Genomic DNA, 9165 nt, shown 5'->3' with positions numbered 1-9165 from the left:
GAGAGAGAGAGAGAGAGAGAGAGAGAGAGAGAGAGAGAGAGAGAGAGAGAGAGAGAGAGAGAAAAGAGAAGAGAGAGAGAAAAAAAGAGAGATCCGGTGAGATCCGGGAATATAAACAGAGGCACTACTGTTAGAGAGGACGACATTAGCAGCCGAAGAAACTGGAAGTTCGTGAATACAGCAGGTGCAGGCCGGACATAATTTCGGGATATGAGCACCTTTCGACCATGCAGGGGAACCGCGCCGCCGGGGCCCCATGAATCACACCCTCGTTAACCTATACTCGTTCTCGTGCTCGCTCTCTCTTTCTCTCTCTCTCTCGCTCTTTCTCTCTTTCTCTCTCTCCTTCTTTCATTCTCGTTCTCTTTCCACCTTCCCTCCTGCTCCCTTACACCACCTCACTCTCGTCCCTCGGTCGGGATCTCCTTGTCCTTCTCTCGATCATCCGCCACCTCGGGACCAGGCGGACGCCTCCCGATGTTCACTTCGTTTCGTGTCTTCGTGTTCCCGCGCGTTTTCCCTCTTCGCCCTTCTCTCTCTTTTCTCTCCAATTCATCTTCTCTCTCTTCCTTCTCCCTTTCTCCCTCTTTCTCGTTCTTCTGCCACGTCTGTTTATCTTCCCCCCATGGACCCTCTTTCTCTCCCGCCCCCGTTCGCTATTCCGCGGAGCCTCTCGAGGTTACGACCCGGCAACACCTCCGCATTCTAACGATTCACTTCGAAATCGCTCCAATTAACCGCGCGGTAACAATGTTAGGCTCTCTAGCTCGTGTCTGAAATTGTGGATTTCCGCTATAGACGCGTCTTGGAATCTTGAGTCGTCGACCGAGATGTTACGCAGCGCGTCCCTTCCCCTTCGAGTCGAAATTTAGATTCTACTTTAAAGGGATGCTGTGGACATCGACATAATGCAGCTTTTGTATTTTGCATTGTTTCTTTTTTCTGTTTGATTTTATATTTTTCTTTTTTCTGTTTGAATTACAAATGTTTATTCAGAATGAAAATACAAATATTAATGAATGGGGGGAGGGCGGAATACCCTATGTGATATATAAATACAAAATTAAAATAACTCTAATAACTAAAATAACTAAAATAACTAAAATAACTAAAATAATTAAAATAATTAAGAGTTTAAATAACTCTTTATTCACATTCTTATCTCTTTATTCAAATTCTTTTTGGTTTTGGTATAATTAGGTTGAACTACTCTGTCATTTATTAACGTTTGTATTCTGTTTAAACATTTGCAATTCTCAACAATCTAACAGAAAAACAGACAAAATATGAAACTGCATTATGTCGATACCCAGCACCCTCTTAAGCGAATATTTTGAAATATGTTTATGCATGTTTATATATGTTTGATTTTTTATATACACTGAGAGAAAAATTATCTTAAAATCAACAAATATTTCCTTGGTGGGTGCCATTAACATATTTACTTAAATCTACATTCTCTTTACTTAAATCAAATATTGTTTATTTTATTATTTAAATCAAGTAAACAATATTTGATTTAAGTAAAGAGAATGTAGATTTAAGTAAATATGTTAATGGCACCCACCAAGGAAATATTTGTTGATTTTAAGATAATTTTTCTCTCAGTGTATAGCATTTATGCAGACTATTGTGCTAAAAATCGCAACTTATGACCGTTTTCTCCATGTGAAGACTTCAAGAAGGACTTGCTGAGAGCGTTTACCCGAGTCGAAATTTGGATTCTATATTGATCCTGCAAATTCCGTCGAATCTGAAGAGTCAATGAAGAATCTAGAAATGTACAAACTGTTGACCTACCTTGATGCTGCAGATAGTTATTCACTGTTGTATTCTCCATGTTGAAGAAGCTCGAAAAAGCACTCGTTCCAGAATTATTTAATATTCGGGCTTTTTATTTATTTTTCATTATTTTAGTGATTTTTAATCGTTTAATATTCGCGATTATTTCAATATATTTTACAGAATCTTTTACGCGCTTAGACTGTGGACCGCAGTTACGATGCGACGATGAAGATTCGAGATTCGATGTTTACCTCGACGTTTTCGAAAAAAATGACAAAATTTCAAGATTCGCTACGCGATCAAAGCCGTCCCTTCGCTCCACGGAGAAAAAGTCGGAAAAATTATGCATCTAGATACATCGAATGCACAAAAACAATACTCGCTCACTGCCATTCACGATAGTCACTCTGTCTGGTCGAAAAATCTCAAAAAACGTACAAAGTTTATGCGAACTTAGAAGAAAAGATACTCAGTCGTCAAACGCTTCAAATCAACAAATTAATCAGCAAAACTTCTCTTCGAACATTACTTCTAACTTGAATGTATTGTTATCTTTCTCCGCTGCTTGAACTTTGAGCCCAGCAGAACAGCTTTTTGTTCTGCCGCTTGGTTTAACTTGCCTTTTTGTCTACGTTCCTATTTCTTGCACAACAAATCAATTTATCTACTTTCTCTTCCTGCCTTTATCTATCTGTCTTCGTCCTTTTGTCAGACCGTTATGTTTAGTAGAGCAATGCTAAACAATGTGGTATTGAAGTTTTCAACGAAAGAGTTAGAAAAGTAGCAGAAGTTAAAGAAACTATAGCAGCATATGCGCGTCCCACCCATACACGAGCTCCTGGATTTTTTAAAGCGATGCCTTTCCACAATCTAAAAACAAATTGCTGCAAGCATCGCTCGATAATTGCTCGATATCCAATAAGTGATGTTATTTTATATTAATACGTTAAGTGGCAAATGTATTACATGCGATTGGAAATCAGCGAAGTATGGCGATTGGAAATTTATCTCATAGTCCTGATTAGGTTGATCCTAACCTGAGCTTGTGTAAGGTGTTATCGGGTCTTATGATTATTAATAATCTTTATTAGATCCTGATTGCCACGCTGTGTTGCATAACATACCAGAATCCGTTAACATCGCCTTGTACACAAACTAAATAACTAATTGGAATCAATCTGATCAGGATTATGGGATAAATTTTTAGTCGATATATTCTAACAACGCGTATTGAAAGTGTAGCGGATTATTCGACGATTTTCAACTAGAAACGAGATGATCAAAATATGAATTGTCATGAGGCAGCGTCCTCACCGCTTACCTTAACACTTTAAGCGGTTACCAAACTTCTCTGATGCACTTTCCTTTGTAGGGAAAATATTGAGAAAATTGCGTGCATTCGATGCTTAAAAATCGTGACGTTATTATACATTGAGAGAAAAATATACTTGCTTTCGGCATCAACTATATTTTTTTGTGATTTTAACCACAAAAACAATTAGAAGAACTACCTTTCTAACAACACTTACTAAAACAATAGTTTTTCTAACTTTGTTTTTCTATCTTTGTGGTTAAAATCACAAAATAATATAGTTGACGCCGAAAGCAACTATATTTTTCTCTCAGTGTACGTCAATGTTAAATACACACGCGACTAGCAAAGTACGGTTATATTCGAACGAAATTAGATGAGACGTTATAAATGATCTAATAAGGGTTAAAGTATGGGCGAATGGGTGAGAAGAACAACACGTTAATCTCATCTCTTCCTAATTCTTCTTTTCTTTCTTTTCTCTTTTCTTGTTTTGTCTTTTTTTTTAACACTTTATGGATCACTGGGATACATGTGTCCCAACTATAATACATGAAGTGGTCCCCAAAGGGTTAATGGAAGAGAGTTTTGATGAGATTTGTAGCTCTTAAAAGAGCTGATATGAAGCTGGAAAGTGAAAATAACGGTTATATGTGTCTAATAATGCTGTTTATTAATAATGATTCAATTATATTGTTATTGGATACAATAACAAAGACTGAACAGAAGCAAAAAAAGAACGTAGATTGTCGTCAACAAGATTAGATTCGCTAAAAAAGCATTATTAGACGTAAAAATCAACATTTTACAAGATTTATATTATATTTTAAGGCCGGCATTCATAGAGAGTTGTGAATTGTTTGAGATCTTTGATCAAGAACATAATTAATTACAAATTTGTATTTATGGAATGTTACTTGGATCAGTCTTTCTTGTATGAGAAATAATGTAATAAATACTGATACAGATTGACTATTAACCGAAGATTAATGAAACTATAATGATGACAAACTATGAATGTTGGCCTAAATTTCGACTCGGGTATTTCTTCACTCTCGATACTTTTGCCCATTATAAACGACAAATTTCTGTATAATATATGATTTTACACACCTTGAAAATATATGATGTATCGCTGTCCGCGTCCTGCACCCTTCATCTAGCTTCTGGATCTAGTATCATGGCTGTTCCGTTATGGCACTGGCACTGACACTGACACTCGCGTAGATATGGTTCGATATGAGTCACACGTGTTAAATAACGCGATGCCGATGACAGATCTAATGAAGTATCTCAAAACGAAATAGTCGGTCAACGAAATAGTCCAATCCTCGAAATAGTTTAATTCCCGAAAGGAACAATAGATAACGGACGATACACTTGGCTCGTAGTATGCGCGTCGCTCGCCGACTCGTAACTGAATGAAAACCTCCGAAAGATTAGCGAGGCACAAAGATAAACACTATCGCCTCGAAGATCCCGAATGTTTTGATTGTGTGATTGCCCGGCGTTTATTGATGAGCGACGACTGGAAAGGGACGTGTTTACGTTTCTCGCCCATTGTTTTACTCTCGCACGTCGTACACTTTTTTTCTGTAACACAGCGAGACGTTGCCTGTTAAGATAAATATTGTAAGGCTTGATCTACAAGGTGTTCTTTGCTTTCTGTTTCTTCCTCTTTATCTTTATCTTTTTTTTATTGAATCCTTAAGCCTTAAGCCAAAAAGACAGAGAACAAGAAATAGGAAGCAAAGAGCACGTTGTAGATTAGGCTTTAGAAAAACGTCGAGATAAAAATGAACAAAGCGAAACAAAACCTTCTATTCGTCTAGCACCGTTACGTTAATGTGTCGAATAACGCAAGGAGCATTAAAAGGCGACATTAGCACTTTCGAGATTTATAGTAGATTTTAAATTTCGACTCGGTGCGTCTCTTGTCACTTCGCGTATTTCACATTCATGAACGACGAAGTGGCAAACAAGTTACTATTCTATTTTGAACGCATAGCAAATGTTAACATGCCCTTTTAATCCCAAGTTCTGTTTTTCTTATAAGCATCACATATAACATTCTCAGATAGAAACTTTTATAATTATCATGAGGTGAGATAGTCGATAATAGAAACTCTATGAATTCTTAGTCGTATTTTTGGGGCAAATATGCCGTAAATTAAATTAATCATTAAAGGATGACGCATAAAATGGGTCGATTTTAGCCTGAAAAGTGTAACAAAAGATATACTATGTAATTTTGCGTCTTTTGGGTCGTTGAATACGATAATAGCATTTTTATCCGTCTTCTCTGTGGGAAAATAATGAAAATTCGTTTTAAAGAGGTTTAAGTAAGTAACTTTTAATAATAATTCGGTTAGTGACGATTTTGTTCCAATTATATAACTACTTTAATTACATAACTTTTCACTGAAAATCAAGAAAACATGAAATCATTCAAAGTGATTAGAAATCATTCAGAAATGTTAAATTTTCTTCTTCTTTAGTAGTTCCTTCTAGAGTGGTATGAAAGTTCACCATTAGCCGTTTTAATATCATTAAAATTGCACAATGTATACAGATATATGCACATCTGATAAGACTCTTGAGATTTTTTTAATAAGAAATTGACTTTTTTTTAATTTTTACGTTATATTGATTTCGTTATGCTAAATTTAGCATTCCTGGAGTTTAGCATTCCTTATATAGTTTTCAGTGAAAAAATTACAATAATTAAACTATAATACAAGTAATTAAATAATTGGAACAAAGTTGTCACTAATCGAATTGCTATTAAAAGTATCACATTTTGACTTCTTTAAGGCAAATTTTGAACATTTTTGCACGGATTTAGAGATGGGTAAAATGTATTCAGCGATCCAAAAAACGTAAGATTACATGTATAACGTGTTTGTAGGTCAAAATCGGTCCACGTTTATTCATCGTCCTTTACATTATATACTACATTTTTTGTTAGATTTATATAGTTACAAATTTACTAAAAGTTACACTGAGGTTTTTATATTATTTTTTAGATAGTATTATCTAGAACATATTTTTATCATTTTTTAAATATATTAAATATATTTTAAATATATTTTTATCATATTTTAAATATATTTATATATATTTTAAATAAATATTTTCTTTTTATCTTTACTTCGTCATTTTATATAACAAAGTGCCATATGAACCACTCATAAGAGACGTAACCTTTACAAATCGCGACTAGTAACTCGTAATCGGGACAGTTTTACTAGTCATGATTTGTAAAGGTTGCGTCCCTTATGAGTGGTTTATATGGCGCTTATATTTGTTATACAGAATGACGCAATAGAAATGTAAAGGAAATATTAAATGGATGATGAACATTTGCTCTAGACAATATATCTTATAAAATGTAATATGAAAGCCTGCACTAAGAGAAATTATCTGATAAAAAATTAACAAACGGATATTTCCGATAAAAATATCAATAAATTTTTATATCCAATCAGGATATCCGATTAAATTTAATCGGATATTTCTTATCATAATGGCGTTTCATCAAATAAACCGATATTTCTCATCAAATGTTTTCTAATCGGATACAAAATTTCATCGGTATTTTGATCGGAATTATCCATTTGTTAATTTTTTATCGGATAATTTCTCTTAGTGTGAGTGTAACCTGAGTGTAACTTTTAGTAAAGTTGTTGTTGTTGAATGTACGTATACCTGTTTATCTGGGTTGTTTTAGCATGAGAACCAGAAAAGCGCGTATTTAGCGTCCGTTAGGTGCTTAGAATAGAGCCACAGGTTTCGTTTGCCTCCGTTTACGGAGAAATGTATTATTTCATTCTGCTTCTTATATCCGCATGCCTATATACCTAATATCTATGCGTGATCCGTTATAAGATAGCCTCAACTGTGAGAGATGAGAGAAGCTCGCGCAGTTTGCGCGGAATATTCCGAAATAGGACCCGAGCCCCGGAATTTATTTGATGAGCTGGCCGGTCGTTAATTAATTGGTATATTGCGCGGGTATATCCGCTTTAATGAGTTTAATGCCTCGCTAATTATCGGTAGCGGCGGACTTTTACGAGCGCTAAATGCTCGTCTAAACGATCGTTGTAAATCATAGTCTAATTGGCCCCGGAAAAAAAGCACGATGCGGCTCCAGAGGTAGTAGCAGAGCGCGCGGGGGGAGGAGGAGACGAATGGTGGAGAGAAAATTATGTGGGGACGAGATTCGCCGTGCTCTCGAATATTCGTGGACGGTAATGGCATTCCCGCGTTTCGATAAATTACGACTCGATTATCGCGCGTACGTCACGCGAACTGAGTGTTTGACGAAAAGGAAAAAGAAAGAGCAGCGTCTCGTAGTTCCGTCAACACTTGACGATTACGATCGAACATAATTGAGGCGCTGAATAATGATGCGCCGTGGCGCATCGAACCTCAATCGCGAGAGGAATATTTTTAACGAGGAAGCGCCGGGCGTTCCAGGAATTCCTCGAGATATGTAACGACCCAGATAGACTTCTATAATTATAATAACGTGAGACAATCGACGATGGGAACTGTAGAATTCTCCTGATTACATTCCTTAGATAGAAATGTGTGGAGTTTTTGTAGACATCCACTCAGTTATTGTCAACGCATTCTCATTAGTTGTAGAAATATTGCGTAGGAATTGGACGAGAACTGGACTCAGCGGTTGAAGCAGTTTATTGTACAATGGACCGATTATTTCCAAATAATAAAGTAGTATTAATTTCATTTTATAATGTGCACATATTTTGATGTCTATTGTAAATAAAGTAAATAATATTATTGTATATAATAATATTATTGTAAATAAAGTAGATAAACGTATATATTGTTAGAAAAGAGTTTAAAATTGCATGAAAACAATGAGTGAACGTATCGAAAAGTATAGGAAAAGGAAATTGAAAGAGATAAGACATTTTACAATTTTAAGCCATATGATGATAACCTGGGATAGAAATGAAAGCAAAAGATAAATGGAATTTTCACTGACATGAGAACACTGATACTAATGATATACATGAATGTCATGACAGCTCAGGCTCAGAACTTAATGAAATAGTACACTCACAAGATTAGATAAAAGGACACATGATGCCACTGAATAGTAAAACTCTAGTCTAGATTTTGCTAGTTTCTAACCAAACTTTTTTTAATATCAAATCTATACAAATAGAATATCTGTTTGTATACTCCATATTAACACATTTAACTAATCTGGGCCAAATTTTGCATAGTTACTCTCTATAAGATCTTGTAGAAATACATAGATTACCATGATACTTGGACACCTCATTTTCTGACTCTCCCCTTGAATTTCATTCCCTTAACACTTTGTGATAACTCGGGCAACGTCGTATATTTTAAGTTAATTCTGTCAAATGGTTTTTATTGTTTGATTCTCTGTCTCTCTTTCTCTTTCTACATTGTAAAATATTATATTTGATTATTCAATATAAAAATAATGCGAAACTCGTGTTTTAAAAGATGAAGTTTTTTCACGATTAAATTCATTAATTATTGAAATAGTTGCAGTTTTATTTTTTTTACCATTTTTTCTTGCTCAGTTTGTGGCTAGTAGCCAACCGGTCAAGAAGCGCAGACCAGTATTTTTCTGGCTAGTTTCTGAACAGTTATTGTCTAATAAATTCTAGCCAGTAAAAACTAACGAGTCTCTGGCCAGTGACCAGTTTTATCCGGAAATTTTTCTACTCGGGTACAAATTGGCTACTAAAGTTTGCTGTTAAATTCACGTACACCTGTTCATCTGAGGTGTGCGTGCGATTTCAATGGAGACCGAGAGTTCGCGACGCGCTCTCGACACCGACGGGAGAAGAAACGACGGAGGAATCCGCGGCACTCTGAATATTAATATCACGACGCCTCCGGAACACACACGTCCCGTATCGTTGCGTCTCGCGTTGCACGCGCGCGCGACTCCTTTCAAGCGGGATCTCTCCTCTCGCCAGTCAGTCAGTCACTCTCTCCCTCTCTCTTTCTCTCTCTCTCTCTCTCTCTCTCTCTCTCTCTCTCTCTCTCTCTCTCTC

This window comes from Odontomachus brunneus, unplaced genomic scaffold (genome assembly GCF_010583005.1).
Source record: "Odontomachus brunneus isolate Ranch 3 - 2012 unplaced genomic scaffold, Obru_v1 Obru_scaffold_104, whole genome shotgun sequence".
Taxonomy (NCBI): Eukaryota; Metazoa; Arthropoda; class Insecta; order Hymenoptera; family Formicidae; genus Odontomachus; species Odontomachus brunneus.
The sequence above is the reverse complement of the archived record's forward strand: the minus strand, read 5'-3'. Positions refer to the sequence as shown.